Source organism: Carassius carassius, chromosome 15, assembly GCF_963082965.1.
Source record: "Carassius carassius chromosome 15, fCarCar2.1, whole genome shotgun sequence".
Classification (NCBI taxonomy): Eukaryota; Metazoa; Chordata; class Actinopteri; order Cypriniformes; family Cyprinidae; genus Carassius; species Carassius carassius.
Window position 1 is genome coordinate 19612880 of NC_081769.1, and position 20991 is coordinate 19633870.

General features: G+C 39.2%; 1 protein-coding gene across 1 annotated transcript in view; it reads left to right on the forward strand.

Annotated features, from left to right (window-relative positions):
- Positions 1–20991, forward strand: part of LOC132157921 (uncharacterized) — a gene marked incomplete at its 3' end in the record, with an annotated part of 22355 nt that continues 1364 nt past the window's right edge. The window contains exons 1-3 of the mRNA XM_059567178.1: positions 1–324; positions 4100–4171; positions 20875–20928. The remainder of the gene's footprint in view (positions 325–4099; positions 4172–20874; positions 20929–20991) is intronic.

Below are 20991 nucleotides of genomic sequence, written 5' to 3' on the forward strand. Positions count from 1 at the left end.
CAAAAAAGGCTTCCACGCGTTAGACATTGAAATGGAGGCCCCGTAGAACTGGAGGCGGGTCTTTCTCTCGTTTCGCCGTCTTCTCATAGGTTCCAGTGGTCGGGTGTCACGAAAAATCCCGGGTTGAGCCACATTGTTTGATGAATGTGCAACGAGTTGTGCTAACATCGAACCCTTATTGATTTTGTTTTATATAATAAATAGTGTCACGAGCATCTTTAATTTGAACTGAAAGTTTTGAAAGATCTTGAGTGCGCATTGCGCAACGGAAAGGTGCGTAGTCGTACAAAGGAAAACGGCAGCAGCAGGAAACCGACCACGACGGTGAGTACGAGCAGTTATAACGGGGAATGAGCTCGTAGGGAGAAGCTTATATCGCTTTGCCGCGTATAAATGGTAGTATAACACTGGGTGTATAATGCACTAGGTAAGATTCAAACTAAAATTGGTATGCTGGTTTGCGTTGTTTCTCGGTTCGCGAGTTCTTGTTTGTGTGCTCGGACTCCAGGTTTCAAGTATGCAGCCCATTTTGTTTTGTGACGTTGGACTTCCATGTTCCCAGCCAGCCAGCTTAGCTTCGTGCGTTTGTCTTTCAGATTGCTCTGTTAGTATTATGTAAACAACCAAATAACTCAAATGACACCACGAACGTTTTAAGCATGTACACGGGTGTATTTACATAACGTGACTGTACTTGACACCTCTGTTCATTTACTGACTAACGTTAATCGTAGATTTTTGTCTTGGTGACACTTGCATCACTTTAAAACAGCCACCGGGTTGTCAAAGTACAGCTAGCCAGGAGGGACTCGTGCTGGTTGAAGGTTACCATGGTGAACTTATTGTGTGTGCATGCATATCCTCCTGAGAACCAAGGAAAATATTTTTTTTCCTAATCATATTTTTTTGTGATTCCATACATGTTTAGGGTTAAAAAAAAACATCCTACTATTTAGACATTTTTATTTTTTATTTTTGTTTTACAGCATGTCCACTGTAATGGACAACAGGATCATTTGAGTACGAAAACAAACACATTTGGTAGATACAAATTTTACCAGATTCTAAAGTTTTTTTTAACTAAGAATACATACATTTTGGGCTCTAAATTGACTATTATCCAAGAATACAGACATTTTGATTATACAATAGACACATTTATCATTCTTGAATCCTTTTCCTTACATTTTGCAAGTATATCTTTACTATTAAAGCTTAACACTTTGTTATGTCCGTATCCTTTTATTGGTCCTCTTGAATCCTTTTAGTGTTATTTGAACAATGAACATAGAACTAATGTGAAACTGATTTTTGGGAAAACTTTTTGGGGATTTTTTTCCTTCTGTCAAACTGAATCCAATCTAGTTTTTCCTTCACTTTTCATTTTGTTCTTAGTATGTTCTTTGTTAGTGGTGATAGTCCTGGAAGCAATTTCTCTTTTTGGTAATGCAGAGGAACATCATTTGGTACATCTCGTGTACGTCTTGCTCTTGCAGCCCTTATTTCTGCATCTTTCTGCATGCTTGGTATCCATCATCTCAGGCATGTGCATGGCTCCTAGTCTGCAGGTGCAGTCAGAATCAGGTGCAACACAGGTGCAAATCTGATATGAAGGAAAAAAGAATAATAAATGATAAATAATAAATAATAACAGTTTAAATACTCAATGCAGCTGAATTTAAAATTGTGGAACTGCATAAAACATACATATTGCTCCTGGCCCACAGAGGGCGTCGAGTTTCCTGCTCATCCCTGTCTGTATCTGTGTCTGTGTCTGCATCTGTCCCTTCAACTGAGCCTTCTGCATCATCTTCCTCTTCTTCATCACCGTCTTCTCTCACTGGTTGAAACTCATCCTCATCTCTCTCGTCATCTGACAACTCTAAATCTGAATCTCCCTCGACTATTTTGTAAATAATTCTTTCTGCACCAGTTCTGTTTCCTGTAACAATGTGGAGTCATTATTTACATGAAGATAGTCCTGATCTCCACTATAGTTGACATTCATAAAATGGCAAATTTTTCAAAAGATACATAATGTATTTGCTATCAGAACTAAATATATGATTCCTAACACCTTAATGAACAAGAAAATATTTGATTATCATAGTAACAAAACCATAGACAAACAATATTTTACTCACCTTTTATCTTTCCATAAAATGTGCTTGTTCCTATGCCGTCCATGTTGGATTGAAAGATTGAGGGGGTTCCCGGCCTCCCAGCCAATCAAATAACATATCACTGAAAAACCCAGGATGTCCTCTGAACAGTACAGCAGGAATTAAGTAGAGTAGGTAGAGTACCCAAAAACTGTACTCAAGTAAAAGTAAAAGTACTTCTAGAAATATTTACTCCAAGTAAAAGTAAAAGTACTAGTCTTGAATAGTTACTTGAGTAAGAGTAAAAGAGTATCGGATAAAAAATCTACTCAAGTAGTTAGTTACTAGTTACTTTGGGTCATATATACTGAGCCTATTTTTATTTAGATATATAGATAAAATGTATGTAATATATGTGTGTGTGTATAAATGTATATATTTCATCAGCCTTTACTTCAATTTATGTAATTTATTATAAAACCCTGTCTGTTTACTTAAGTAACAGATATAGGTGTCATGCCATAACATATTTTTAATACGACTGACTTTATATTAAATGTGAATTTAACATTGAAAGTTAATGTGATATAAATATTGCTACTAATCTTTCATTGTTCAGAAAGAGAGCAAATAACATTTACATTATTAAAGATCATTTTCACTGACAGTCTAGATTTCAATCACTCTCAGAAACTCCCATTAAAATCACTGAAACTGTTAACACTGTGAAATCAATATCTTAATTAAAGATTCGTACACACATCTGCACTTTGTTTTTTCTGACGAGAGAATTCGCCAGAAAGAGGTATTCAGTCAGTGAGCGAGTGAAGGAAGCACGGCATTTTAGCGATGACTCATCTGAACACCTCTGATTGGCTTTAATAAGCTCAAAAGAATCATGTGTGATTTGTTATAATGCGCAGCGCTGTAAAAACGCATCTATCTCTGGCTCAGCGCCAGCAAGCGAACACGGATCTGAATTTAGCAGCTGATGATATGACTTGCTGAACATACTCGCACCGGTGTGATTGTATTAAAATTAATAAAATCTTAGTCGGCTATTTTTTGTCTTTTGGAAGCTGCATTCAACTTGACTCCCCTCTGTTATAAGCCACACACGTGCAACAAACTAATGTCACAGTGCTATCGTGTACTGTAATGTAGCCCAAGTTATTACCTGTTGAACAGTAGACAGCACACGCGGTGTTCATCTAATAAGGATCTCCATCGCAAGCAAATAATAGCCTTTGGAGATTTGCTTTCAATTCAGTGCAGTTCCAGCCACGTTTTCAACGCTGCTGATGTTAAACGTTACAACTCTGAGTGAACTGCTTCAGACACTCAGCGCGCGCGGCAGGGAACTGAACGACTCATTCAAACTGATTCATGAACCAATTCACTCATTTGCCAATTGGTTTGATCAAGCCTTTGAACAGAGTTGACTCAAAAGAATGAATCATTCGCGAATGGGCATCGCTCATTGCCCAGAGAAAAGTAGACGGCGCGTTTGGAATAAACTGAAGCATTTATAACATTTATTGCATTAAGATAAAGTAACGAGAGGAGCGTCGCCCACAGTAACGAAATAAAAGTACAGATTTCCCCCCCAAAATTTACTCAAGTAAGAGTATAAAGTACCCATCTTTAAATATACTCCAAAAAGTATTAGTTACCCCAAAAAATTACTCAAGTAAATGTAACGAAGTAAATGTAACTCGTTACTACCCACCTCTGATTAAGAGACGTGCACAAAAGATTCCAAGGAGAGGGATTAAACTCAAATGTCCACTACAGTGGACATAAGTCAATGGGCTGGGTCTCAGGAGGATATAACGTTATAGCGTAAAAATAATATATTTATGTAGTTTACAGAATTAGAAACAAGTATGTTTAAGATGGCCTTTATAGTAAACACTCTTCTGTCTGTTGTATACTACTTTTATTTCCTCCCATAGAAATAAAGGCTTGATAATGATGTAAGCGTTTCTTTTTTACAGAGTGTATGACCATGGACAAAACCGTAATAACAGGACTGAATTTGCTTTAGGAATGTGTACTGGCATATTAGGGTGAGTAGACTTTACCTTTTTTGTTGGCTGTTTTTAATTAATCACAATATATATTATAGTTCATAGAAATTATTGATGTTTAGCTGCTTTCATGCACAGATAATGATGAAATCCCCTGATGTGAATGTAATTATTATTGTGTGATCTTATTTTACAAAATAATATCAATGTGTAAACACTTTGCCTACACTGTCAAAGCAGTGCCTTTTTACATGACTGCATACATATTTATATAACATACAAGTTAGTGTTTTATAACAGATCTTACAGTAAAGTCATTGGTGACATACTCACTGCCTGCACATCACCATCATCCAACATGAGCATCACATTTAAGTGACTTGAATGCAGCCATGTGCATACGTGCCAAGACAACATGAGTTGTTTATAATAGAATAGTCTATATGTTAATATGGATAGGTAAGACTAGGCTTTGCTTGTCAACAGCACTGTGAAGCTTAATGTATTTAAATTGTTAAAGATTTATTAGTTCTCACATTTAGTTTACATATTTAGCAGTCTCTTTACAGGTCATTTATATAATTTGCTATTCTGTGGTAGTGAGAATACTAAAGCAGTTGTAAACGTATTAACAAATGACCTTTCCTTCTCTGCAATTTTAAAAGTTTCTTCATTAAAAAAAAACCTGTAAATGTAACAAGCTGAATATTCTAGTATTCATATAGGGATGTGCACATCGATGCTGCAGCATCGATATATCGATACTCAGAAGCTTCTATTTTGGTATCGATATTTTCTGCAAAGTATCGATACTTAATTATATTTATAATTTCTTTATAACTAAATGTTTTAAGCAGTGTATGCAGGCCAATCGGGAAGGTGTGTGAAGGGTCTCGCGGACGCGGTGGTATGACGTTAACACCGATTGGTCTGCAGCTGCACGCAGTGCAATGTGCCATTCACCATCACAAAACGGCATGCACGGTCGCGACTTGCGCGAAAGATGACAGGAGTACCGCCGCTCCCTATACGCAGTAAACGCAGTCTGCGTAGGGCACCAAAACACAGAGGGGGCACCATCCCAGTTGCTAAAAAAAATAAATAAATAAAAAACCTGCACCATTCTACCATCCGCGACCGCTCGCACCTCATGTTTGCGGCTGAATGTTCATAATTGATGGATAGACATCTATGCCTGGGTAAAGGACATCACCAATCCGGCGCAGAGAAAAGAAAACCATGAAAAAATGAAGTTGGCTTGACGCTGGACGCTGGTCGTCTCTAAAGTTACATGCGATATTGGTATACACTTTTCTGACGTCAGTAGCATTTGAGGAGAATGATTTGCAGTCATAAAAACAGCTGTAATTGTTCATGTAGGTGTCAGCTATAATGCACAATTGAATTGAATGTTTGATATTTATTAAAATAAACTGTAAATCATATGTAAATTGTGCTACTTTTTCACATGGGCTCCAACACAAATTTGAAGCTCAATAGCATTTGAGGAGAAAGACTTGGTGTCAAAACAATTGTAATGTGTTCATTTAGGTGTCCGCTACAATGAACACCTTATAAATTTTTAATATATATTAAAATAAATGTAAACATTTAGGTAAAAATGAGGCCAGTTTATCACTTTCAGGAACATTCCTGTGAAAGGTTTTTTTTTTTTTTCAGGTACCCTTACGAAAATTACCCATGATTTTAACAATAACACCACAAATCATCGTTCTTGTAGCCATGGTAACTGCAAAATTATTTATATATATATATATTCATTAATTAAATTAAGATTATTTTGAAAAATCACATACACTTTTAAAATTATAAGCAGTATCGGTATTGGTATCGGTATCATTAAAATTGTAACAAAAAGTATTGGTATCGTATCGCATGGAAAAAATGTGGTATCCCCCATCCCTAATTCATACCAGTAACCTCAGAAAAGCTGATGTGTTTTACATTGGGCGGGTTGCCTCATGGGGGCTGCCATGTTGATATCACATGGCAAGCTATATGCTACTTGCTTCAACTATGTAGTCCACTTTTTAATAGGACACACATAATGCCAAAGTCACTTGATTATTGCTTTAGTGTGCTACTGTGGCCACTTCACTATATATGTGTTTAAAACCAAGATTGCACCATATTGTTGGTTTTGCTTATTATAGGCATATTTTATGAAAACAACATAACCCTCTAACTCTGATTTGTATAGCCTAACAACACACTTCAGCCGTGATTTATTCATGATACAGCACAGCCTCTCATACCTTATTACTTAAATGTATATATTGAAATATAATAGTATATATATTGAAAATATTTACGTGTGTATATACACTGATATATTTATTACATTTTATATTTTAATATATAAACAGCATATTTTTCTTGAATAATAATAATAATAATTAAATAATAATTCCTTACATTTATATAGCGCTTTTCTAGGCACTCAAATCGCTTTATGTTGTCAGGGGCTATCTCCTCATCCACCACCAGTGTGCAGCATCCACCTGGATGATGCGACGGCAGCCATAGTGCGCCAGAACAACCACCCCATACCAGCTTATTGGTGGAGAGGAGACAGTAGTGATGAAGCCAATCAGCAGATATGGGGATTGTTAGGAGGCCACGATGGTCAGAGGCCAATGGGCGAATTTTAGCCAGGATGCCGAGGATGCCTGGGATTTTTTTTATCTTTTATCTTTGAGATTTCTTATATTTACTCTGATTGTGTAGTGAATGCCGCTCAGTCTGAAAGCTGGAGATGGAGATTTACTACTAATCACGGGACTAGATTTATTAACGAAATGCATGTTACAGTCGAATGTGATTAATTAATTAATTCCGAATTCCGGAAAAGTTGGGACGTTTTTTAAATTTTAATAAAATGAAAACTAAAAGACTTTCAAATCACATGAGCCAATATTTTATTCACAATAGAACATAGATAACATAGCAAATGTTTAAACTGAGAAAGTTTACAATTTTATGCACAGAATGAGCTCATTTCTATTTTGATTTCTGCTACAGGTCTCAAAATAGTTGGGACGGGGCATGTTTACCATGGTGTAGCATCTCCTTTTCTTTTCAAAACAGTTTGAAGACGTCTGGGCATTGAGGCTATGAGTTGCTGGAGTTTTGCTGTTGGAATTTGGTCCCATTCTTGCCTTATATAGATTTCCAGCTGCTGAAGAGTTCGTGGTCGTCTTTGACGTATTTTTCGTTTAATGATGCGCCAAATGTTCTCTATAGGTGAAAGATCTGGACTGCAGGCAGGCCAGGTTAGCACCCGGACTCTTCTACGACGAAGCCATGCTGTTGTTATAGCTGCAGTATGTGGTTTTGCATTGTCCTGCTGAAATAAACAAGGCCTTCCCTGAAATAGACGTTGTAGACTGTGTGGAGTCAAAAGGGTCTAACTCTGTGCCACCACATAACAAAAGATGTGTTAAAAATTAATGACTATATATATATATCCGAGTCCTGATCGGGAGGTAACGTCCGATTCCGATCGGGTCTGGGCCCGTTTTCCGATCATGTGATCGGATCTGGACATCCCTAAATAATAATGCAAATTCTCCTAATAAGAACAGTATAAAATGGACTAAGGATTAACAAGCTGCTGGATTCATTAATATTAACCACATCAACTCTGGGGACCCACCGGTGGGTCCAATATTGCATATGCCTAATTCTCAAAAAATCAAAATAACAGCTGAAGTGGTTAATCAGGTTATGTGTGTTTGCTTAAACTGATTAGATTAAATACAGCAATGATAATAGGTGAGCACCAGCCAATGAGATTACAGTTTGTGCATTAGTTCCACCCACTACCGGAAAACCTGGAAGTTCTTAAAAGCTGAAAAAATCCAAAGGAACTGTTATTTTGACAGGAAAATACAACAAAGAATATTGTTTACGTGTATCGTGTCAATTCTGCATGTATGTAAGACTCTCTCTGCTCTCTCCAAGGCGGTGATGAGTTACACTAGAGTTTACGGTACGTCAAACATGGGTGCACTGTGCATCCATTGAGATGAACTGAAAAACAGCGCAGATCAAGTTAACAAAGTGAAACTCTGAAGCGCTCAGTCAGTGTTCGGCGAGTGAAAATCTATCTGTGCATAGCTTATACTTAGCCTCCAACTTACACATTGGTGAGTAAAATCAGAGAATTTATTAGCCACTGGCTAATATTAGACATCAGATTTAGTCGCATATATGTAATTAGAGATCGACCGATATGGGTTTTTCTATAGCCGATGCCGATGTTTAGAGGTCAGGGTCAGCCGATGGCCCATATGTGCTGCCGATTTTTAGGGCCGATATCTTGAAGTTTTCCGCTTCATTTACATGCTAAAATGAAACACTAATAATAAGTGGATGCACAACATTTCTAAACTTATCATGATTTATTGAGCACTGACTTGAACCATCACTCGAATCTTAATTTTGTGCACTGCACGGTATTAAAATAAAAAATGTATCCAAAGTTAACCAAACAAATCAATAAACTGACCAAGTATTAAATATATAAAACAGGTAATATATGTATGTATGTATTTATATATATATATATATATATATATATATATATATACACATACAGGTCCTTCTCAAAAAATTTGCATATTGTGATAGTTCATTATTTTCCATAATGTAATGATAAAAATTTAACTTTTATATATTTTAGATTCATTGCACACCAACTTAAATATTTCAGGTCTTTTATTGTTTTAATACTGATGATTTTGGCATACAGCTCACGAAAACCCAAAATTCATATCTCAAAAAATTAGCATATCATGAAAAGGTTCTCTAAACGAGCTATTAACCTAATCATCTGAATCAACTAATTAACTCTAAACACCTACAAAAGATTTCTGAGGCTTTTAAAAACTCGCAGCCTGGTTCATTACTCAAAACCGCAATCATGGGTAAGACTGCCGACCTGACTGCGGTCCAGAAGGCCATCATTGACACCCTCAAGCGAGAGGGTAAGACACAGAAAGAAATTTCTGAACGAAAAGGCTGTTCCCAGAGTGCTGTATCAAGGCACCTCAGTGGGAAGTCTGTGGGAAGGAAAAAATGTGGCAAAAAACGCTGCACAGCGAGAAGAGGTGACCGGACCCTAAGGAAGATTGTGGAGAAGGACCGATTCCAGACCTTGGGGGACCTGCGGAAGCAGTGGACTGAGTCTGGAGTAGAAACATCCAGAGCCACCGTGCACAGGCGTGTGCAGGAAATGGGCTACAGAGAAGCAGCACTGGACTGTTGCTCAGTGGTCCAAAGTACTTTTTTCGGATGAAAGCAAATTTTGCACGTCATTCGGAAATCAAGGTGCCAGAGTCTGGAGGAGGACTGGGGAGAAGGAAATGCCAAAATGCCTGAAGTCCAGTGTCAAGTACCCACAGTAAGTGATGGTCTGGGGTGCCATGTCAGCTGCTGGTGTTGGTCCACTGTGTTTTATCAAGGGCAGGGTCAATGCAGCTAGTTATCAGGAGATTTTGGAGCACTTCATGCTTCCATCTGCTGAAAAGCTTTATGGAGATGAAGATTTCGTTTTTCAGCACGACCTGGCACCTGCTCACAGTGCCAAAACCACTGGTAAATGGTTTACTGACCATGGTATTACTGTGCTCAATTGGCCTGCCAACTCTCCTGACCTGAACCCCATAGAGAATCTGTGGGATATTGTGAAGAGAAAGTTGAGAGACGCAAGACCCAACACTCTGGATGAGCTTAAGGCCGCTATCGAAGCATCCTAGGCCTCCATAACACCTCAGCAGTGCCACAAGCTGATTGCCTCCATGCCACGCCACATTGAAGCAGTCACAACCCTAGGGTTAGGAGTCAAACTCTCTAATCACTAGGCCACGACTTCCTCGACTTCCCCTATTTATGAGGGGTTCAACCTATCCACCCATTTACCCTGCCCTGCCCTGCTAAAACTTACGTGTATAGAACTGGCACAGCAAAAGAGTGCATCAAAGGCACATGGTGGTTCTACCTGCGAGGATCCCTGTTAAACCTAGAAATGTCAAATAGTTCCAATGTACAGTATGCAAACTCGCCTATACACTGATGGCATATTGTGGCAATATGACCAACTTTAGTGTCCACCTTGCTCGATCCCATTACTAGTTGAATGTCGAGATGAACACTAAACAACCGGCAGCAACCCTACGGACTCTGGATATGACATTGAGTAAATTTCAGAGCACTTTGGAGAAAGCAGAACGCATCACATTGTATATGCTCCTGAAATAAAAGTTCAGAAAGATGTGATGCATTGTTTTGTTAGCATGACTCGTATACAGTCTCTTTAAGGGTATGATCAAGTATTTTCCATGGTCTGGAGCTTAATAAGCAATATTTTATACTTTAAGTGGAACATTCTTTAAAATGGCAATGGGGAAGTGCTGTGAGGGGAAAATGCTTTGGGAAGTTTGTATACAACCGATTGTATGTCTTAAAGCAAAGTGAAGCCCGCTGCTTTTCAAATCTGTCCTGAGGACCCCACACCCCAACACAATGTCATAATGGCTGTCTCCCATGTTGGACACACCTATTTTGAGTCCTGGAGTCTCTGCTAGTGAGCTGATGTGTTGAATCAGATGTGTAAGATGAAGAATTAAAGTTACTTTGTTGCCCATGATCGCTAATTTAATCCTTTAAATTGCTGGAATATGGAAGGTGAGTCCAATTGACAAGGATGGATTTTAATTGGTTGTTTGACAGGGTTGAAAACCTCTGGTCTAGGCCTCTATTTTGACTTCAGATCCAGCCCTAATCAAGTGCTTCTGAGCCAACTACTCAAGTTGTTTAGGGTGTGTTACTTCTTTTCTTACCCCAGACCAGTTAACCCACCTTTTACATTTGTCAAATCAATCAAGTAAACTGTCGAGTAAAGAGTAGCCTTTATTGATTCAGTTCAGAAAAATCATTGAAGGATCTGATCGTGACAAACATGCTATCTACCAGTACAGGTGTTGGAGCAGGTTTGAACTTGAAACTGAAGTCTGCATTAAGGTAGCTCTCCAGGAGCAGGGTTGGCTTCCCCTGGTCTGAAAAGTTCCTCTCTTATGAACATAATTTCTTTGTATATTTTTTTAAATGAGTAAAATACTTCATTTTAATTAGCAAATTCAACATTAGCATATGTTTATTGGTTCAATCATTGCCTGAAAGGCAGCTCTGAGAAAATTGCAATTATTTATCACACTTCTTGCCAAGTGAGATAAATAGTGCATTGTGTTGAAAATTTATTATTTTTTATTTATTTTTTTGCATGGAACCCAGTCCACTTTAACCCTACCCAGAGGCAAATTGTTTAAAAGTACATGCATTATCAAGAAGGTCAAGTTTACAACAACTGGAAGCCTTGCAGAAAAGTGAAGGTATGTTTGTTTGTTTGGTTTGTGTTTTTTATTTTTTTTTGTACTCTTTAGTTAAGAACCAGTTTTAGTTTTTTTGCTCTATCTGCTCCCATCAGTTTTTGGTCTAAGTCCCCAATGCTAAGCCTTATATTTAGTCATAAGTAAAAGCATTGGAAGCTTGCTTCCCTGCAAGTTTAAAGGCTGGAATTCTTTACACAACTTTTGCATAGATTTGTTGCCCAATTTTTTTTAGTTTTTTTTTTGCCCAATACTTTAGTTAGTGATTGATTAAGAGTAAGATATGGGAAACACATAACACTGTGCCATCCCTGGATGTGGAGTAGCAAAGTAGCACCTGTTCTACATATTTTGTGCAGTTCTGCATGGTCCTCCAAAGGATACCTGGGAGTGGCTGAAGTTAAATTTTTTTTTAAAAAAAATGTACCTTTTACAGAATGGACAATTCTGCCTTTGGAGGGCCAATGTATCTCAGATTTTAATTCCAACCCTAACACCCGAACAAAGTCTTCAAAAATTACTTGCATTTTATTGGCAGCCATGTTTTATCATGGTTGGAACTAAAATCTGTGGAAAAACAGTCTAACATGAGTAGATTTGCCAATCCCTGCCTTTGCCTCCTATGCCAGACTCCCATTTCATGATTTTCAAAGATGTCAGATTGCTGCTCTTCCCACACAGCATGACTGTCTGAGGTACCGCCTGGGTTTTTTTTTTCTTGTGCGCATGCTACACAATGGATTGATGACACACTCTTCACACTTTATACAACCTTTCAGTAGGAACCATCACCAACAAGAAGTGATGCAGAAAATAACGTAAGGTCACGTGTGAGACGGTTCTCCTGTGAGATGGGATTTCTTCCCATTAGATACTGTAGCCCACAAGAAGCTTGCAATACAAGTCCGTATGTTGGTTTGCAGCGAGAGAGAAAAAAAAAAAGGATTTGAGGAAGAGTTGGTTGCTTGCACAAGGCGTGCGGATATCTTTTTTCAGATCTGTGAGTCCACACCCTGACCACTCCCTTGCCCTGTATCATGGTCTCTCATTGGCTGTAGCTTTTCACCAATGTAATTTTTAGTCAAATTACATTAGATGCTCTAGTCGCTGACAGGTCCAGATATTTAGCTTGCTAAAAATCTCATTGTCTTCAGCGACACATCAGCTCTTCTCAGATCATGTCTTTAAAGGTCCCGTTCTTCGTGATCCCATGTTTCAAACTTCAGGTAGTGTGTAATGTTGTTGTTAGAGTATAAATAATATCTGTAAAATTCTAAAGCTCAGAGTTCAATGCCAAGCGAGATATTTTATTTAACAGAATTTGTCTACATCGAACGACCAGCTTGGACTACATCCCTCTACTTCCTGCAGTAATGATGTCACTAAAACTGTTTTTTGACTAACCTCCGCACAGGAATACACAAAAAAGGGGGCGTGATCTTGTTGCGCTCCGACGGAGAAGAGGAAGAGTTGCGTTTGTGTTTGTCGCCATGTTGTTGAAACGCTGTTATTTTCATCTTGGAATCCAATCATCTTTGTTTGGCCTTCCCAAGGACGCTGTTCTTAGAGATCAATGGTTACAAATATGTTTAACTCGGTTCCCAAAAATTATAATCCACTTGTAAAACTATGTGCACCACATTTTGCTGAGGACAGCTTCCTCAATCTCAAATAGTTTAATGCCGGATCCGCACAAAGATTATTCTTGAAAGATGGAGCAGTTCCCTCTTTGTCTGGAGAAGGCGTTGTTTATCACAACACGGGAACCGCTGGCACAATCAGAACTCGTTACGCATTTCTGAAGGAGGGACTTTATAGAACAAGGAAGTCATCGGCCCGTTTTTATGACAGTGAAAACAGCAGTAAACTGATAAGTGAATTATGTATATATAAAATATACATATATAAAAAAAACAGTGTTTTTTTACATGCGAAACATGAACACATCTTATATTGCACACTGTAAACAATCAAAGCTTCAAAAAAACACGATTGTCACACATGTGAACAGGCACTGATTTGCCTCCCTTTTTGAGCATTTGTCGGCAATTGAAAATTAGGACTCAAATCGTGCAGTAAGTGTCTGGCATTAGTCCATCATTATTTTCCTGCTTCATCAGAGTTTCAGGTTTTACTGATATTTTACCCTTTGCACAGGTCTTGTCCAAAATACGGAATGTACTTTATGTACTTAATTTAATCTGTGGTTTGGCTGGGCAATTTTAATTAGGGTTATTTTGGATTGGGACTGTTTAGGGGTCTAAACAGCTAACTACTGCAGGTTGAGTGACTTGAGTGGTTGGCTTCAATAGGCTTTACAGAATAATAAGGACAGGAATAGTAAAAGAATAAGGTAGATCTGGATGACAAAAACAGAATTACAGTTCATCTCTGGTCAATGCAGAGATGCACAGATTGGCCTTTGTTTTCAAACAAGAACAATGACAGGAGAGGGGGAGAGGATGTTGAAGGCACTGGAACTAGAGGTAAGTGATGTTGCTATTGGTATTATGTGATAAATGTGATGGATGATAACAATGCCATGCATGATGCAAAGTTCTGCAAATCGATTGCCAGCTCTAGTCGGAAACAACACTTGCTGGAAATTGCATTCTCCACTTACTTGTTTCTGTCAAATATTAGGCAGATATTGCCTGTTCTGATCATGGAAAGCCACCCTTCTACAGACCCCCCCCCCCTCCCCCGCTCCCATATTAAACAACCTGACTCAGATATTTAAGGTTTCTGGAATTAGTAGACATTTGAGTAGGTTGGAACTCTGCAGGAAGATGGCCCTACGTTATTTTCTTAATTAAATTTGTAATTCCTAGTATGTTGCTGTGTCTGAGGAGGTTTTGCCAGCATAATTTCTGGCTCCCAGGGCATAAATGCCATTTATTGTTAAGCGTTTGGTAAAGTGGATCATGCATTGTATCCTGGACTGTGCAGAGCTGCAGATATTGCTTTCTACACCAAGACCAATAAAACATTTGATTCACTGCACACATCTAGAATCTTTTCTTCTCCCCTGTTTGTTGTTGCTTGTTTCATATGGTCTAAATTTGTTGGGAGCTAACAAAACCTTTCTTAATTAGGGCACTATCCTGACCCTGACTGGATTCTGAATGAATTTTAAATCAAGTGATCGGGTTGATATGCATGTTTGTCACAAGCTTCTGATCAGATTTACTGTTTTGACATGCTGGCGTGCACTGTGTGAATATATAGAGTTTCCCGCTGTTGTCACATAATGTTGTATAAAAAGCACACTTGATATTTATGTACTTTGTAGCAGTAGGGCTGTCAACTTTAGTCATTTAGTCGACTAATCGGTCGATGCAGTCTTGGTCGACTGACATTCTCATTGGTTGACCAGTTGCATAGTTTTTTTTTTCACCAATAAAGAAATTTTCATTGATTTACTCCTTGATATTTATTCCTTTATTAGCCATTATATATGACTGTATTCTAAATATAATTAACCTATGTTTTATCCCAAAACTTTAAATGCTTTAATTTAAGCTATTTTATGGAGGCATACATGACCGTCACGGCCCATTTTATCGATGCGGACTAGAAAATTAATAGCATTTGTTTTAGAAACAAAGCAGATGGATGAAGCACACACGTGAGATAATGTCGCTGTGCGACTCAAGTTGCGGGCACTTGCCACATTCCACCAGAGAAGCAGGTGTCAGTGGTAACGGACAAACAGATGCTGCCAGCAGTTTTAGCAGTTACATTTTTTGTAGCATGTGGTGTGGTCAGGTGCACGATTGTGACTGTCATAGACCTAGGACAGAGCTCCTCACTTTGCAGTTAAAAAAAAAATCACTTAATTTTCAAAGAATTGTACTATTATTATTATTATTGTTTTATGTATTATTGATGTTTTATCGTTGTTGTTTTATACATGCTCTATTAAAATTACTTAATAAATGTTCAATCAAAATGCCAAACATTGCGTTTTTTTTTTTTTTTTTTTTTTTTTCGACTGATCGTTGCGCAGGACAGGACTTTGGTCGACTAAGCATTTCTTTGGTTGACTACAGCCCTAGATAGCAGTGCCCCGCGTCTTCTGGTGATGAGTCTTAAACAAGGACTGGTGGGACGTTGTGTTGCTCCACTTCACAGACGTTGAGTGAAAGCAGAATTTTAGAAGGACCAAATAACATGAATGCAATATTCTACTGGATAAATATAAAACCACAATTTGCGGTACTTCTGTTGAAATCTTGTTTGTTTCCTGATAATTAGTGGAAATATTTCCAAATTGTACTATGAATTCTATAGGCTATGTGTTGGAAGTGGATAATGGGAACTTGAAGAGTAGGCATTTTACACTAACTAGTGAAAATGATTCATTTGCCCCTGTATAGGCATCAATTTCCATTCTCCCACTAGTAGGTCATTAGGGTATTTTTAGGGAATTTGCCATATTTGGCCATATAACTTGTCGGTTGTACTGCTTATTTCACATTGTATGATAGGGAAGTAGGTGTATTTGGACCTCTCTGTAGAGGTGAAGCTACAAACTGTGTGTAGAACACCTTTTTTTATTTTTGAAATACTGTTTGATGTCTTATTGTAGGTTGAAATTACAGTAGGCCTATGGAAACACTTTTTCAGAAGTTCCCACAAATATTTTGTACTTTTTATGTTGTTGTATCTGTCCATCCCAGACTAGCCTTCAGTATTTTTTACTTGGCTAAGTTATATTTTGGGCTTTTTTGTCTTTATTACCATAGAAGAGGAGAGAGAGGCATGGAATCAGGTTGCCCAAAGCGATGTTGCACAATATTTAGGAGTGCACATGGTAATGGCCCCAAAGCCTACAGTCATATTTTCTTCTAAAGAAAATCTGACATAGCCTGGATGTATGTTTTAAATCAGTATTTAGCTGAATGATAAATGCATGACCACCTAGGTCTAACAGTTTGATTCACAGTAAGAGAAACCAGTCTTTTCCTCCTTGAGATTTTACAACCTTGGGTGATGAACCAAAGATTTCAGTAACCACGGGTGGCACTTCAAATCAAATCACACCTTTGTCACACATCGTGTACACGTAAATGTAACAATGGTGAAATTCTTGTGTGCAAGACTCTGTGCCATGGCAGTACAAGCAACAAGATATGAAAGCTGAACTGTATACATAAATAACAATATGCACATTTTACACAATACTGAATCAATAATTGTACACATTATACTATACACAGATTTTCCATTTATACACAGAATATACTCAAGAGACTTATAAAGGTATCTGGAGTTCAGTAGTCTGATGGCCTGTGAAAAAAAGCTGTCTTGCTTTCTGCTGGTTTGGGTCCTGATGCTGTGGTACCGTCTGCCTGATGGTAGCAGTGAGATGAGTTTGTGGCTCGGCTGGCAGGAGTCTCTGATCTTCCACGCTTTCCTCACACATCTTTGGTTGTAGATGTCCTGGAGGGAGGGAAACTCAACTCCGATGATGTGTAGGCTGTCTGAACTGTTCTCTGTAGGGCTCTCTGGTTGAGAGCAGTGTCGTTCTCATAGCAGGTGGTGATGCAGCCAGTCAGGATGCTCTCCACAGTGCAACTGTAGAACTGTCTGAGGATTTTTGGGCTCAGACCAAAATCCTTATTCAGTCGCCTGAGGAAGAAGAGGCGCTGGTGGGCATTGCTCTCAACTGACAGTGAGTAATCCAGGTGAGGTCCTCAGTGATGTGAATGCAGAGGATCATTAAGATGCAGACCCGTCGATGGTGATGGGGGAGTGCTCATTGGTCCATCTCCTGAAATTCACCACCAGTTTCACGTTATCTTGATGTTCAGAGAGAGGTTGTTGTTGTGACACCAGTTAGTCAGGGTGTGCACCTTTTCTTTGTAGGCTGATTCATCATCATCTGTGATCAGGCCTACCAGCGTTGTGTCATCTGCAAATTAATCTCTTAAGCTCTGCGTGGCTACACAGAAATGCTTGTACAGGGAGAACAGGAGAGGACTGAGAATGTAGTCATGTAGGGCTCCAGTGTTGAGGGTCAGCGGGGAGGAGATGTTGCTGCCAACTCTGAACACTTACCATCTGCCTGTCAAGAAGTCCAGGATCCAGCTGCAAAAATAACTGTTTAGACCCAGAGCCTGGAGTTTCCCCACAAGTTTAGAGGGCAATATGGTATTAAATGCTGAACTGTAGTCAACAAACAACATTCTCACTTATGTGAGGTGAATGTCAAGATGGGAAAGGGCAGGGTGAAGGCAATTGTGTCATCTGTGGAGTGGTTATTGTGGAAGGCAATACTGCAGTAGGTCAAGTGATGCTGGAAAAACTGAGCAGATGTGATCTCTGAGAAGCTTGTTGGGTGTCTTTTGTATTGGTACAATAGTGGATATTTTGAAACATTGGGGGACATTAGGTAGGGAAAGGCATAGATTAAAAATGTTGTTGAAGACTCCAGCTAGTTGGTGAGCACGTTTTAAGGACTTGACCAGGAATGCCATGTGGCCCTCTGTGGATATTCACGCACAGGAGGGATCGGGTTGCCGCTGAGTTCGAAGCGAGCGTAGAAGGCTTTGAGCTCATCAGGCAGTGAGGAAACGGTGTTTGTAGCAGGTTGTTTGCAATCCTTGTAGTCTGTGATGTTGTGGAGTTCTTGCCTCATGTCTCTGTAGTTGGAAGCTGGGTGAAAATCAGTGTTAATCCACAGTTTCTGATTCGGTAGGTTCTGGTTGTTTTGGTCGGTACAATGTCTTCTATGCACTTCCTTATGAAGCACATGTGTCTGTGTAAACATCGATGTCGTCATAGGATGCAGCATGGAACATATCACAATAAACGTAATCCAAACATTCCTGTAACACAGAATCTGATTGGTCTGACCAAAGCTGAATTGAAGTTGTTTCCTGTTTCAGCTTGTACAAATTCTGAAAGGGGGAGTAACAGTGGTCCAGAATCCGATCTCCACATGTGTTGCATGATTTGTGCTGGAAGAATTTTGGTGCAATCCTCTTAAAATCAGCTTTGATGAAATCCCCGGTTACAATTAACACAGTGTCAGGGTGCACCGTCTCCTTTTTGCATAAATTCCCATACAGTTCTTTGAGTGCTGCATCTGTGTCAGCCTGAGGGGGTTTGTAAATAGCTGTAATGACCGCTATGCATTACCTCAGTAACCAAAGTGGCCACCACAGACACGTGAGCTATTACAGGTTTAGGAGGACAAAGGGATTGTATAGTGTGACGAGTGGGGCGGGGCCGTGGGAATGGGGCGAGGCCAGTGGAGTGATTGCGAAATGAGCGACACCTGCTCGACCCACCAGTCTCGAGTCCCACGGAGGAGATGGAAGGATATAAAACAGGAGCGACGACAGTGAAGGATGAGAGAGGACCAGGCCTGGGTTTTAGTTGTGTTTGGTTTTTATTTGTGTGCGTCAGTCGTCCGTGAGGGGCTGACACGCTGTTTTGTATTTATTTTGATTATTAAAGTTATGTTTGTTTGTCTGCCGGTTCCCGCCTCCTCCTTCCCGATGATTATGGAGTTTGTATCGTTACATTGGTGCCGAAGCCCAGGAGAAGGAGGGACGCGCTGCTGAAGATCCCTCGCCACTGTGGTGAATCCGCGGTGCCATCGAACAGGCGAGGAAGTGTACCGCCATGGACGCTCGAGGCGGTGAGCTGGAGTGAGTTGTCGGGGACGGGCGAGCTCGGGGGGGGGGCGCTGTTTTGTCTTTATTTTGATTATTAAAGTTCTGTTTGATTGTCCGCCGGTTCCTTCTTGCTGATGATTATGGAGTTTGTATCATTACATATAGGATGTACATTCTTCTGTCGCACCATGAGTTGTTGATCATTGATACACCACCACCTCCTTTGTTTGTTTTTCCCTGAGAGATCTGGTTTTCTGGTTTCCACATGATGCACAGAGAATCCCGTGGGTTCGAAGTCTGATACCTCTCAGGCAAAATCAAGGTTTCTGTGAGGCAAATAATTGAGCAGTCCTTGATCTTATGCTGGAAAGAAATCCGTATTCTCAGTTCACAGAGATTATTATCCAGGGACTGGACCTTAGCCAGTAGTATATTTTGGAAGTGTTGGTCGGTCTGCATGGCGTCTTAATCTGACGAGGATGCCTGCTCTTTCTTCTCCTCCGGCTCCGTTTTTGACATTGTGGTCGGGCAGCCCAAACAAAGGGCTTTGCAGTGTTGTTTTGTAAACAACAGGTCAGTGATGAGGAATTTAAAGTCTGGTTTGCGGTGAGTAATTGGTACAACCAATGTCCAGAAATGTTGTCTGTTGTAAACAATTAGGGCGACAATATCCATAACAAGAAACATCCAAATTGCATACAAAAACAAATCACTGCTAGTTTGGGTCAGAACTTGCAACATGGTGCCCATACTTGACGCCATCTTCTACTAACTGACCTGTTAAACCTGAAGCATTCTTTTCATAGTTTATAGTGAGTCTTGTTTGCTTGCAATGTAAAATTGCTTAAAGCTGAATTCCACACAAGATGTTGACTCTCAGAAACTTCTGATTCTGGATTTGGGCTAAGTTGTTATCCCATTACTTGTTCCCTGAAAAAGAACTTTGGTCTGAAAATGCATAATTTGCTGAAAGGATGTTCATCTTCATTTGTTAGACACAAAATGGATTGAGTAGCAACAAAATGTTATGTGGTGTTATTTCTTGGTGGTGCCTGGCTGTGCTGCTTCATTCTTCTTGGTTATCTGGCATCCCCATACTCTGTCTGGCATTGTTTGCTACTCCAAGCATTCTGTGTACCCCAACAAGCACTGCTCTTTCCTACTCGAGCACTGGAAAAACACTATATGATATAGTTTACTTTTGTTGTTCTTGGTATTATTCATACTGTTGGTAAGTGGTAACAGCTACCACTGGTCCTCATGTGATCTCAACATGAGGGAGCAACCCCTTTTAATTATTAATTGTCAGAGTATTATTTATTTTTCTTGAGGAAATCTCAGTTTGTCCAACTCTCAAATAAAAGAGACATAGTTCAGTTTTGTGAGAATAAAGCAAAATATAAGTTTTTTCCCATTAATAATCATTACTTTTGCTAAACATAAGACAAATTGCAAAAGCTGCCTAAAATCTTAAATTGCTTAATGCTTCAATTACCTTCAGATCACATGATTTCAGTGCTGCTGTTTTGGCATAATGGTGTTGCAGTACTACTACATAGTAATATCCACATGTTTTATTTTTTGGGGGGGTTTTGAACATGGGGATCTTTTTGCTAAATTATATTAGTTCATGAAAACAGTGATTTTGTTAGAGATTATGGTTTGTATGCTTATGTTTCAATGGATTTTCTTTTTCTTTATGCAGGTCTTTGGTCAAGTCAGCTATATTGTTCCCAATAATATGTAGTGGATAAGTGCGGTGAGCATTTCATTTTCTCTTACTGAATATTTTTTACTTATAAATGTGAGTGTGTTTTTGGTA